This window comes from Phyllostomus discolor, chromosome X, assembly GCF_004126475.2.
Source record: "Phyllostomus discolor isolate MPI-MPIP mPhyDis1 chromosome X, mPhyDis1.pri.v3, whole genome shotgun sequence".
NCBI lineage: Eukaryota > Metazoa > Chordata > Mammalia > Chiroptera > Phyllostomidae > Phyllostomus > Phyllostomus discolor.
Window position 1 is genome coordinate 34893443 of NC_050198.1, and position 12446 is coordinate 34905888.

At 33.6% G+C, this 12446-nt stretch overlaps 1 protein-coding gene across 16 annotated transcripts in view; it reads right to left on the reverse strand.

The window, feature by feature from the left end:
- Positions 1–12446, reverse strand: part of HUWE1 (HECT, UBA and WWE domain containing E3 ubiquitin protein ligase 1) — a 158728-nt gene that overhangs the window by 102370 nt on the left and 43912 nt on the right. The gene's annotated exons all lie outside the window — the stretch shown is intronic.

Consider the following 12446-nt stretch of genomic DNA (forward strand, 5'->3'; position numbering starts at 1 on the left):
CCAAAAAACTATTACAATAAATTAAGTGAAATTGTAGGACACAAAATCAACACACAGGTATCAGTCACATTTCTATACACTAACAATGAGCTATGTGAAAAATAAAGAAAGAAAATAAGCCCATTTATAACAGTACCAAAAACAGTAAAATACTTAGAAATAAATTTTACCATGGTGGTAAAAGATCTGTACACTGCCTAGCTACTGGGTTGGCCAAAAAGTTCATGTAGGTTTTTTTTTCTTATATGATGGCTCTAGTAGTGCTTAGTTGTCTTTAACTTCATTTGAAACAATTTTGTTAGATTGTATTGTGACAGCTGTCATATCAGCACATATTTTTTAAAAAATACATAAAAATTGGTAATTTTTGTGTAGCTATTTTAATACTGAAGATGGAAGAAAATATGCAACATTTTTGGCACATTAATATTTATTATTTCAAGAAAGGTAAAAATGCAACTGAAACTAAACAGGATTTATGTAGCATATGGAGGTGCTGTGATTGATCAAATGTGTCAGGACTGGTTTGTGAGTCTCATGCTGGAGATGTCTTGCTGAACAATGCTCCATGGTTGTGGTAGAGCATTTGAAGTTGATAAAAATAAAATCAAGACATTAACTGACAACAATCAACGTTACACAAAAGATAGCTGACATACTCAAAATATCCAATATTCAAATCAATAAAATTATTGCTGAAAATGAAAACTGTGTCTTATTTTACAGAAAAAAACCATATGGATTTTTTTGTCAACCCAATATAAACCACTAATGAAAGAAATTAAAGAATACACAAACAAATGGACAGATATCCAGTGTTCATGAATTGGAAGAATATTGTTAAAATGCCCATATTATCCATCACCATCTACAGATTCAATATAATTGCTATAAAAATGCAAATGACATTTTCCACAGAAATAGAGAGCAATCCTAAGAACAACAAATCTGAAGGTGCACATTATACTTCCTGACATCAAACACTGTTACAAAGCCACAGTAATCAAAACAGCATAGTATTGGCATAAAAAACAAATAATCCAATGGAACTGGAATGGTACCCTGAACAACTGAGCAGAGGATGAGGCACCAGACAAGCAGACATAGAAGGGCAGCCACAGAAACTCAAGAAGACAAGGAGAGGGGATTAGAAGCCAAGACTATTGCCGAGTCTTTAAAAATGGTATTTTTGAAAATGTTTAATACTGTGGTAAAAAATACCATGGGTTGGTGAGGAGGAAGAAGCATATGAAACACAATGTTAACAGTTTTTCCTACATGGGGGTGGTATTTTCTTAACCTTCAAAACTTAACATGTATAACTTTTGTAAAAATATGAACAATAGTATATTAAAAAATAAATACTGGAAGGTGAAAAAGAAGACTCAATGAACTTGAAGATAAATCAATTGAGATTACCCAGTCTGAAAAGTAGAAAAAGTAAACATATGTATAATGAGTTCCAGTAGAAAAGGAAAGAGAAAAAGGGGCAGAGAGATTATTTAAGGAAATAACGGCCAAAAATGTCTCAAATTTGACAAAGGACATGAATCTACAAATCCAAGCTCAATGAACTCCAATATGGCAAATCTACAGAAATCCACAGAAATACACAATATAATTGTCAAAGGCCAAGACAAAGAGAAAATCTTGAAAGTGGTGATAGAAAAGTGACTTGTTATATACAAGTGTTCCTCCATGACATCAACAGCTGATTTACCACCAGAAACTATGGAGCCCAGAATGCAGTGGGAAGATAAAGTTTCAAAAGGAAAGAACTGCCAATCAAGAATTCTGTATCTGGCACAATTATCTTTCAAACATGTAGCAGAAATCAAGACATTTCCAGATAAAAGCTGAGGGAGCTTGTTGTTAGTTGACCTGCCAGAAGATATGTTAAAGGAAGTCCTTTAGGCTGAAATGACAGGGCATGGGATACTAGTAACTTGACTCCATATAAAGAAATAACACCAGAAAGGTAACTATATAGGTAAATATAGTATCAATGTATTTTTGGTGTGTAACTATTTTTTTTTACTGTGTTTTAAAAAAGACAACATAAAGAAGTAATGATACATCTATGCCTATGTGCGCACAATGTATACAGATGTAATTTGTGGCAAAAACAACATAAAGTGTATGGAAGGGAACAGAGCTATATAGGAGCAAAGTTCTCGTCTACTATTAAAAACTAAGTTGGTATTAAATTGAACTAACTTCATTAATTAAGATATTAGTCGTAACCCACAGGACAAACTTCACTAACTAGAGAAAAGAGAAACAAAAAATAGAAGACCTGAACATTAAATCAACTAGACCTAACAGATATATATATAACAGCAGAAGACACACTCTTTTCAAGTACATATAAAACATTCTCACAGATAGACCATATGTTAACCTACAAAAGAAAAAAAGAAATTTATGAAGACTAAAATCACACACAAAGTATCTTCTTCAACAACAATGGAAAGTAATTAGAAATCCATTATGAAAGGAAATATGGATAACAACCAACGGGTAAAAAAAGAAATCACAATGGAAATTAGAAAGTTCCTTGTGATTAAAAACAATGAGAACACAATATACTAATACTTATGGGATACACTTAAAGCATCGCCTGGAGGGAAATTTATAGCTGTAATTGCCTACAGTTAAAAAAGATATCAAATCAGTGGTAACCTAACCTTCCACCTTAAGGAACTAGAAAATCAAGAGCAAACTATACCCAAGCAGAAAGCAAATAGTAAAAATTAGAGCAAAGATAAATGAAAAAGAAAACAGAAAAAAAGAATCAAATAAACCAAATCTGGAATGCTTTTAGTTCTTTGGAAGGATCAACACAAGAGACAAACCTTTAATGAGACTGACCAAGAAAAAAATATGTTCTCACTTTCTCTTCCTTTTTAAAATAACATACATTTAGACAGGAAGAACCAGTGAAAAGGCAAAGATTTAAGACAGCTGGCCATTATGTTCCTCTTCAATGACACTGAGAATAAATTACCTGATTTCTTTGCTCTTTACCTCAAAATTGAGCCTATGTACAAAATTGAGATGATGCTTATAGCACTTTTGTGAAAATTAAATGAGATAAGAATTTGTGAAGTACAAGGTCCTACATTCAGTTAAGAACTGAAAAAAAAAAATCTGTTGCTAAGTAAGGCCAACTATTGATGCATTATTCACTATGGCAATATGAGAAACATTACCTAAACTGAGATAATCATATAATGGCATAATATGACAGTATTTAAAATATTCACATATAGAATATAACATTAATTTCTTCTTTGATGGTATTAGCTTCATTCCTTAAAAAACCTTGCTCACCCCAAACAACATAAAAACATATAGTTGTACTTTCTGTCAATGCTTATAGCTTCATGCTTTAAATTACTTTGATGAAGCAGGATCTACCTTAATTACCTTGCAAATAGCTAGCCAGTTTTTAAAATACCATTTATTTAATAATTTTCCTTTTATCCTGCTAATTTAAAATGCCATCTTTACTATAAATTTGATTCTTATATGTTAGATCTGTTTCTAGAAACTTTTAACTGGTCAATTCCACTGTTATTACCACACTGTTTTAGTTCCTGTAGCTTTATTTTTAAAAGTTTTAATACTTAATAGGAAAAGTGCTTCCTCATTATGTTTACAGCATTTTCTTGGCTATTGCTGAAAACCATAAGGATAAACCAAATTAACACTTGATGCCACATAGCAGAAAAGGTAATTCAATCCAAGGACCTGATTTTGCAAAGCAGAATAAGGTTGAAAGGCGGTACATCTTCACATCTTGCCTTTTGTTTTTTGTGTTGTCACAATTGTTTTAGAATACTTCTATTATTACTGTTACCACAAAATCTCTTTCCATATTTTGGTATCTAATAAAAATCAAGTACCTACAATTAAGAAAGTTGTAGTAAGCTGGGACCCTCAAAAGAACATATTCAAGCCAAACTTGATTCATGAAAGTCTGTGATGTTGTGACATTTATGAAATATTACCAGTATATTAAATACAAAGAGATATTTCTTACAAAATTAGGTAAAGTTAATATACGAAAACACTGATGCTTGTATGCTAAGTAAATAACGTAGGATATAAAATTATATACTATATGCATTCAGCTACATAAAGACATATGCATAAAATGAAGACTTGAAAAAGTGTACCAAAACACTAAGAATATACACATTATGATGAATTTTCTTCTGTACATTTTAAAATTTTTAAAATGCTGAGCACATATTTTTAATATGAAGAAAAGTTTGTTTTGTAGCCAACAAGATAAATCTATGGAATGTTTAAGATTCTAAGGTACTTATTAGTCAGTACTACACAGAATAACTAGTTGTTTTCTCAACTACCATGTGAAGTTTTTAGAGAAAAGAACACATTTTATACTATATTCAGTACAGTGTTGGTCATATATCTCTTGAATGATGCCACAACTGGAAGATTTGGGTATGGGTTCAGAGCTAGGTCTCAGGCTGACACCCAGATTTAGAATAAAAACCATACTCAAGCAACTTCAAATATCTAAGACAAAAACAGAAGATAGTAACATTTTACATTTTATCAGGTGTGAGAAGCCTATTGGTTTTCCCCTCAAATAGTATAACTCAGCTTCATTGTCCTCATCTATACTCAATAGTACTACCATATGATCCTGGCAATTAAGTAGACACTCAATAAATATTACATCAACCATGCCAGAAAGGCATATTTGACACCACCTCACTAGATGAGACTTGAGAAAAAAAAAAAAGAAAAAAAAAAAGAAAAGAAAAGGCATTGAGACATCAGGGAAAAGACCTGATGCTCTTTGAGATGGAACTACAGTGGAACTTCAGTTCTGGAACTTAATTCATTCCAGAAGACTGAGAAGTGATTTGTTCAAAACCCTTTTGTCACCTGAGAGACACATGAGTGATCATACACGTATCAGCATGAATGGGTTGTCATGTCAAAACCAAAGTTTTGTTCCACAACAGATACTTTTCTGTGAACATGGTTAAGAACCAAATTGTTCAAGATGGGAGACATTCTAGAACTAAAGTATGACTGTATGAAGAATTTGTTAAAATTCTGTAACTTGACCCCAATAGGACAGAAAAGACCAGTGATTCTCCAAGTGTAGTCCCAGGACCAGCAGCCTTAGTATCACCTGGAAATTTGTTAGCAACACATATTATCAAGACCTGCCCTAAGCTTACTGAGTCAGAACCCAGAGTGGGTGTGAGCAAGGGAGGGAGATCAATCTATGCTTTAATAAGGTGATTCTGGTGCATGCTCAGGTTTGAGAACCTGTGTACTAGACCTTAGCATTAACTAACCAATTCAACTAGTCTTTCTGGAGAACTACCCCTACATCTGCAGTTCATTAATCATTACTCATATTCACTGTCAGCCCACACCACTGGATTGAGCCACTAAAACTACCATGAGCAAAGATTCCACATACAAAGTAATTTTTCATAAAGACTAAAACATGTTATTCAAAACTTTTAAATGCCATAAAACACTATTTCTGAACCATTTTTGGAAAATACTATGTACGCAAACGCAACAAAGAAAACAAATATTAAAGGATACCATACTTTTTTTTTTTTTAAAGATTTTACTTACTTTTAGAGAGGGGAAGGGAGGGAGAGAAACATCAACATGTGGTTGCCCCTCGAGCGCCCCCTACTGGGGGACCTGGCCTGCAACCCAGGCATGTGACCTGACTGGGAATCCAACCTGCAACCCTTTGGTTCACAGGCTGGTACTGAATCACTAAGCCACAGCAGCCAGAGGGGATAACATACTTTTAACAGATGACAAAGGGCTAATATCTCCAATAGTTTTTATAGTTCGGAAACACTAAAGCAATGGAAAAATGGGTAAAATATATGAACTGACAATTCACAACAGCAAATCTTAATGGCAAAACATGAAAAGATGCTCAAATTCATTACTCTTCACCTAAGTGCCAATTAAAGTAACAAAGATATCTGAGATTCTAGCATAGAATCAAAAATATCAGTAAGTAAGGGCATATATACAAGATTACTTAATGTAGAAATCATTGTTCTTAACAGGAAAAACATGAATATGCATTAGTTGAGAAATAGCTGAATTATGGAAAATCCAAACTATGGAATATATATATAGCCATTAAAAGAAAATGACTTACAGCTATACAGGGTGACTTAAAGTTTTCAGGAACAACTATAAAGGACACATGGACAAAACCAAGGCAGGGGTGTAGAAGCAAGGGAGGGAGGTGGGTTTGGCTGGCACTGAGTGGTAGGGGGTAAATGCAGACAACTGTAATTGAACAATAATAAGTACCCTATCTTTGTAATTTAATAACAAAAATACCCTAAACATGTCACTATAATATAAAGATAAAAATATGTACAAAAGGACACATTTTAGGTTGTGGGAAGATGACCCAAGAGGAAAAAGCCTGCACTGAAAAAATCATGTGATTGTATATATGTATTTATATAAAATAATGTATATACAGTTGTAAAAGAATGTAAAAATAAAAAAGAATGTTACATAATTTATGTTCTCATAGCCATCTTCAGTGACCAGTTTATGATGTTTAGTTTAATCCTAAAAACAATGAGGTAGATATCAGAACCCCCAAGTTACAGATATATAAGCTGAGACTAATTTGATCTGTTGACAGAACTAGGACCGATTCCTAAACCCAGGTTCTTAGCTACATGTAAGAGAATGTTTGTGTTTGTTGCACAGACCAGAGATTAACAAAAGAAATTCAGATTCGGAAAGCTGTCTATCAAGAGACATGAACCAAAATGTCTATAATGACCACTGTTACAAGAACGAAAGTTACATATCAAAAGGAAGATGTAAGGCAAAGCAGCCCACATCAGCAGGTTATAATAAGACACTGAAATAGAGAACAGACTGACAGTGACCAGAGCAGAGAGGGGAGGGAACTTCAGGGGAAAAGGGGAAGGGTTTACAGGAACAAGTATAAAGGACACATGGACAAAAACTGGGGGAACGGAGGTGGAAATGGAAGGGAGGTGGGGAGGGCTGGAATGGGAGTAAAAGACAGAAAACTGTACTTGAACAACAATTAAAATAAAAATTAAAAAAAAAAAGAAATTTTACAGTTTAGAGAAAAACAAAGCTTTAAAATTAAAACATTTTTTTCTTTTATTGATTCTAAAGAGAGGGACAGGGACAGAGAAAGAGAGGGAGAGAAACATCGATGCCAAAGAGAATCATCAGTTGCCTCCTGCACATACCCCGACTCAGGAGGACTGAACCCACAACCCAGGCATGTGCCCTGACCTGGAACCGTACCTGTAACCATTTGGTTTGCAGGACAACTCCCTAACCAACTGAGCCACACCAGCCAGGGCAAAGTTTTGAAATTTTAATGGGGGCTAGTAGTAATGGCAGCTACTATAACTAAACACCTAGCATATTATTTCTAACCTCAAAAACCTGTAAGATTCTTTTAGTTGTAACAGCAAAGAATCAAGCACAAAATAAATTAGCAAAACCAGCAATGTACTGTATCTGTCAAGATTCTAAATTGTCCAGGACTAGAAAGCAACCTTCAATCTACAGTTTCTATTTTAGCTCAATTCAGAACAAAAAGAATAAATCTGTCAAAGTTAAAAGGGGTACAAAGTAAGGAGGAACATAATAGCAAACATTTAAGCAATTCTTCCTGGTGATAGAATGATCCAAGGGAAGAAAAGAACATGATAATCCTGACTTATCAAAAACAACAGCAAAAGAAAAACTGCACACTTCGCCATGTGTGCTGTGTAAAAGTACAGACTGCATCTTAATTTTTTACTTTCTAAGTGGTCAGATCATTTAATTTAATTAAGTATGAAATATGTGAAATAAAAAAATAAATTAACAAACATAAGAGAAACATTCATAGATATACAAAACAGACTGATAGTTGCCAGAGGGGAGAAGGATAAGGGGGCTGGGTGAAAAAGGTAGAGGAATTACGAAGTACAAATTGGAAGTTACAAAATAGACATGGGGATGTAAAGTATAGCTTAGGGAATGTAGTCAATAATATTGTTAATAACTATATATGGTGTCAGGTGGGTGCAAGGCTTATCATGGGATCACTTACAAATAAATGTTTGACCACTAAAGATGTACACCTTAAGCTAAAATAATATTGAATGTCAACTGTAATTGAAACAAAAATTAAAACATAGAAAGAATTCCCATTAATAAAATATATGTAAAAAAATTCCTACCCTCAGATAATAAGAGGATTACATATAATAGGTATTAAATCAGGTAACAATTAAACTACAGTACACACAAAGTCACTAGAAATACATCTGTGAAGAGTCATGAACAATTCTCGTAGTTAATTACACAAGTAATATATAATATACTATAGTTATAAAATATTTGAAGTAGAGAACAAAAGTAAAACTTACCTATTTTCTTTCCAAATTCAATTCCCTTTGTCTACGTTTACAATTAGATATGTAACTTAAAGGACTTTATTACTATAGTTTTACTTTTGGACTTTTGAAAAACCATAAATGGGGATCTTCAACTACTTTTTTTGCTAAGAGATCACTTCATTGATATCTTTCAGGGTCACGTGTAGGCGTATAGCATGTTAAATACAATGTTTCAAAATTTTTAACAATGGTACAATAAGAATATTCATGCATACATTTTCCTGACCATTTGAATTTGCTTGTAACATAGTTTCAAATGAAAAGTGATGCCAATACCCTACAAAAGGGTATTCATATACCAACAGCCTGTAAGTACCTGTTTCCCCACAACCTAGACAACCTACCTCACTTCAATGTACATTTCCCCTGAGTACTCCTAGTGCAATCTTTCCATGTTTTAGTGGCCAATTTAGAGGACAAGGGAAAGAGAATGAAAACATCAACGTATGGTTGCCTCTCACACACCCCCAACTGGGGACCTGGACTACAACCCAGGCATGTGCCCTGACTGAGAATCAAACTGGTGACCCTCTGGTTAACAGGCCAGCACTCAATACACTGAGACACACCAGCCAGGGCTTAGTGGCCAATTCAAAAAAGAAAACAAAAGTTTGTATTCCTCTGTGAATTGTCTACTTACATGCTTTTGAATATTTTTCTACTGGGTTACTTACATTTTTGTTCATTTATAGAAGCTATTTACAAATTACTCCTATGTTGTATGTACTGCAAATATTTTTTCCAGCTTGAGTTCATCTTTTATTTATAACTGTTATACAGAAATTTTAATATTTTAACATGTTAAAATCTGTCAATTTTTAAAATGGCCTCTAGGTTTCTTCACTTTCTTAAAAAATACTTCCTCATCAATAACCTTATAAGTTGCTTATATTCACTTTTAAATATGTTTCTAAGATTTATGTGAATAGAGTGAAGAAATTATCTAAACACATTCTTCCCTCAAACAGCCAACTGCCCCACTGTTTTGATCTTAAAGCTTACAATTTTGTTCTGCAGACATATTTGCCTGTTCCTGTGCCATGTAAAGAACTTAAAACCCTGACTCTTAATCAATGTTTTCTCAGATATTTTTGTGCATTTCTACTTTCAGTTGATGCTATTAACAGGTCTCCACTTAACCAATATGACAGATTAACGGCATTTTCCAAGCCTTCTGTAAAACATATTGGTTGATGCAGCCTGTGCAGGCAGTCCTTTGCTGCCACCAGTTATCTGTATGTGTGCCAGAACAGGCTTACTTGTCCCCAAGCTCATTTATGACACCTGTATGTATTATAATGATGTAATCTTAAATACTATGTAATGATTTAAACTGAAAAGGGAATTATTTTATAAAAACTAGGCTGAATATTTTGCAAAGAATAAAAGGCAAGGTACTAAAGTAAAAATACTGTCAAATTAGGGAAAAGAGATTCAGGGGCAAATTACAAAAATTTATAATTCTGTATTCAGGTTCCTTTCCTAACTGAAATCTTTACAATGTTCCGGCACTTTAAAGAAATCAGATTATAGCTGTAGTTTATGTAAGTTAGATAAGAGACTGTCTCTTACTCAAAGTAAAGTCCTTGGTTCTACCTTAGAAAGACAGGTAACAAAATTGACACTTGTGTTTTAGTTTTTAATTTAATCAAAGAGAGCCTCTAGTATACTACTGAGTCTTCCCATGAAAAGATGATACCTGTTCTCTGTTAACAAATTTAGATCATCTTTTAAATCTGTAAGCAAAGGTTTAGTTTTGTTTTATCAGATCTTAAATATTGCTGGTTAGGTTTACTTTCTTTTACTTACTTATATAAACCATTTGACCCATTATTGCCATTTGCATTGCTTTCGCTTCACCAAAGGTAAGACTTCACTGTTATCTATCCTTTTATTTGTTTTCTCAAAACCACACTTTGCTTTTACATATACATTTTTAAGTTTCAGAAATGGTACTGAACAATAAACATTTTTTTAACTCTCCCCTCCACTCAGCACTTTTATTCCATAGTATGCATGCACCATATTTTACTTTCAACCTAGTAATAATGGACACCCAGATTGCCTACAACTTCTCCCTATCATAATGATGCAATATTCTCATAGATGGCACCTTACAGAATCATGTGATTATCTTTGGGATGTATACCCAGGATTACCAGTCTACACTCATACGTAAGGGTTCCTATAGCCTCAGATGCCTGCTAGCACTTACCATAATACAGTTTTCTAATTTCTGCTCATCTGATACAGCTCATTTTATTTGTATTTCTCTAATTGTTAATGAGTTTGAGCATCTGTTCAACATGCAGAATTCCCCGGTCTGTGAATTGTCTATCCATATCCTTTGTCTGCTTATCTTTGTTGATTTGAAGGCACTCCTTGGATATTCTACATTAACAGTTCCTTGTTAGTTTCAAAACATTGCTTAAAAACCTCTCAATCTATCACCAGTCTATTAACTTTTGTCTTTCGCAGTGCTGCTTGATGTTGTCTCCAGACCAGCTGCTATTCCACCAACTGTTAGAATGTTACAGGTCCATGACAAAATGAGACTGTACCAGAATGTTACTCAATCACATCAGTAAGTACATTGTTCAATTGTCTTTCTTCATGAAGAAAGCAGTGTGCTGATTTAAATTCCAGTGCAGGCACCTTAAGAGTTACACTGAGTTATGACATCTTCCACCAAAAAGTCTTCATTTTGTATTATAAAATTCAAATTTTTACCATTTGGTTTATGCTTTGGCATTTTTAAGAATTCTCTCTTCTCCAGTAGATCACAATACATAATCTTCCACATTATCTTCTCTTTAATTTAGCCTTACCCAATATGGAAATTTTAGAGACACTGTATGTTGATACTATAAATGAGGACTTTTTTCTAAGTTGGTTATTACTAATGTATGGAGGAGCTTTTTTATTTTTAAATTTATTTTTCCCACATTTTAAAAAATTGTTCAAGTACAGTTTTCTGTCTTTTCTTCCCACCCCAGCCCAATCTCCCAGCCCTCCCCACCTCCCTCCCACCTCCACCCCCCATTATTGTCCATGTGTCCTCTATAACAAGGAGCTTTTGTTTCTGTATACTAATTGCTTACTTGGTTGCCTCACTGTACTTTCATTAGTTCTAATAATTTTATATTATCTCCCCAGAAAACCAAGAATCTCAATCCTATCACCTACAAATAATGAGTTTTTGTTTTTTTATTTGTAACCCTTATTTCTTTCTTTCCTCTTGTATTATTTAGGACATCTACTACAAAATTAAGTGGCATAAGTTACTAAGTGGCATTTTTGTGTGACTTTTGAATCAATGGAAATGCTTTAAAAGTTTTTTCATTATGACTTCTGGTAGATAATTTATAAACTTAAAAGTTTCCTACAAGATCATATTAGTTTTTATTAATGTGCCGAATTTATCAAATATTTTTAAAACATCTGCCCTGGCTGGTTTGGCTCAGTGGATTGAGCACTGGCCTGTAGACCAAGGGGTTTCGGTTCAGTTCCCAGTCAGGGCACATGCCTGGGTTGTGGACCAGGTGCCCAGTGGGGGGCGCGTGAAAGGCAACCAAACATTGATGTTTCTCCCCCCCCCTTTCTTCTTCCCTTCCCCCTCTCTAAAAATAAATAAATAAATAAATAAATAAATAAATAAAATCTAAAAAACAAAAACAAACCCATCTATTGAGATATGGCTTCTTTTTCCTTTTAACTGTTACTTGGGGGATCCAATATTGAACTGTTTTGCATTTTTTAATAGCAAAAGATAATATTTGCAATATGTTAAGAAAATATGTTGCATACTTCTTTGTACATATTTGTAAATGCAAGAAAATATGATAAAATCTTAAAGGGGGTACCATTTGTTATAGGTGGTTGATATTTTCTTTATACTTTCCTATATGTCCTAGAGAATTTTCACAATACTGTGTTACATTGGTAATCATACAAAAATAT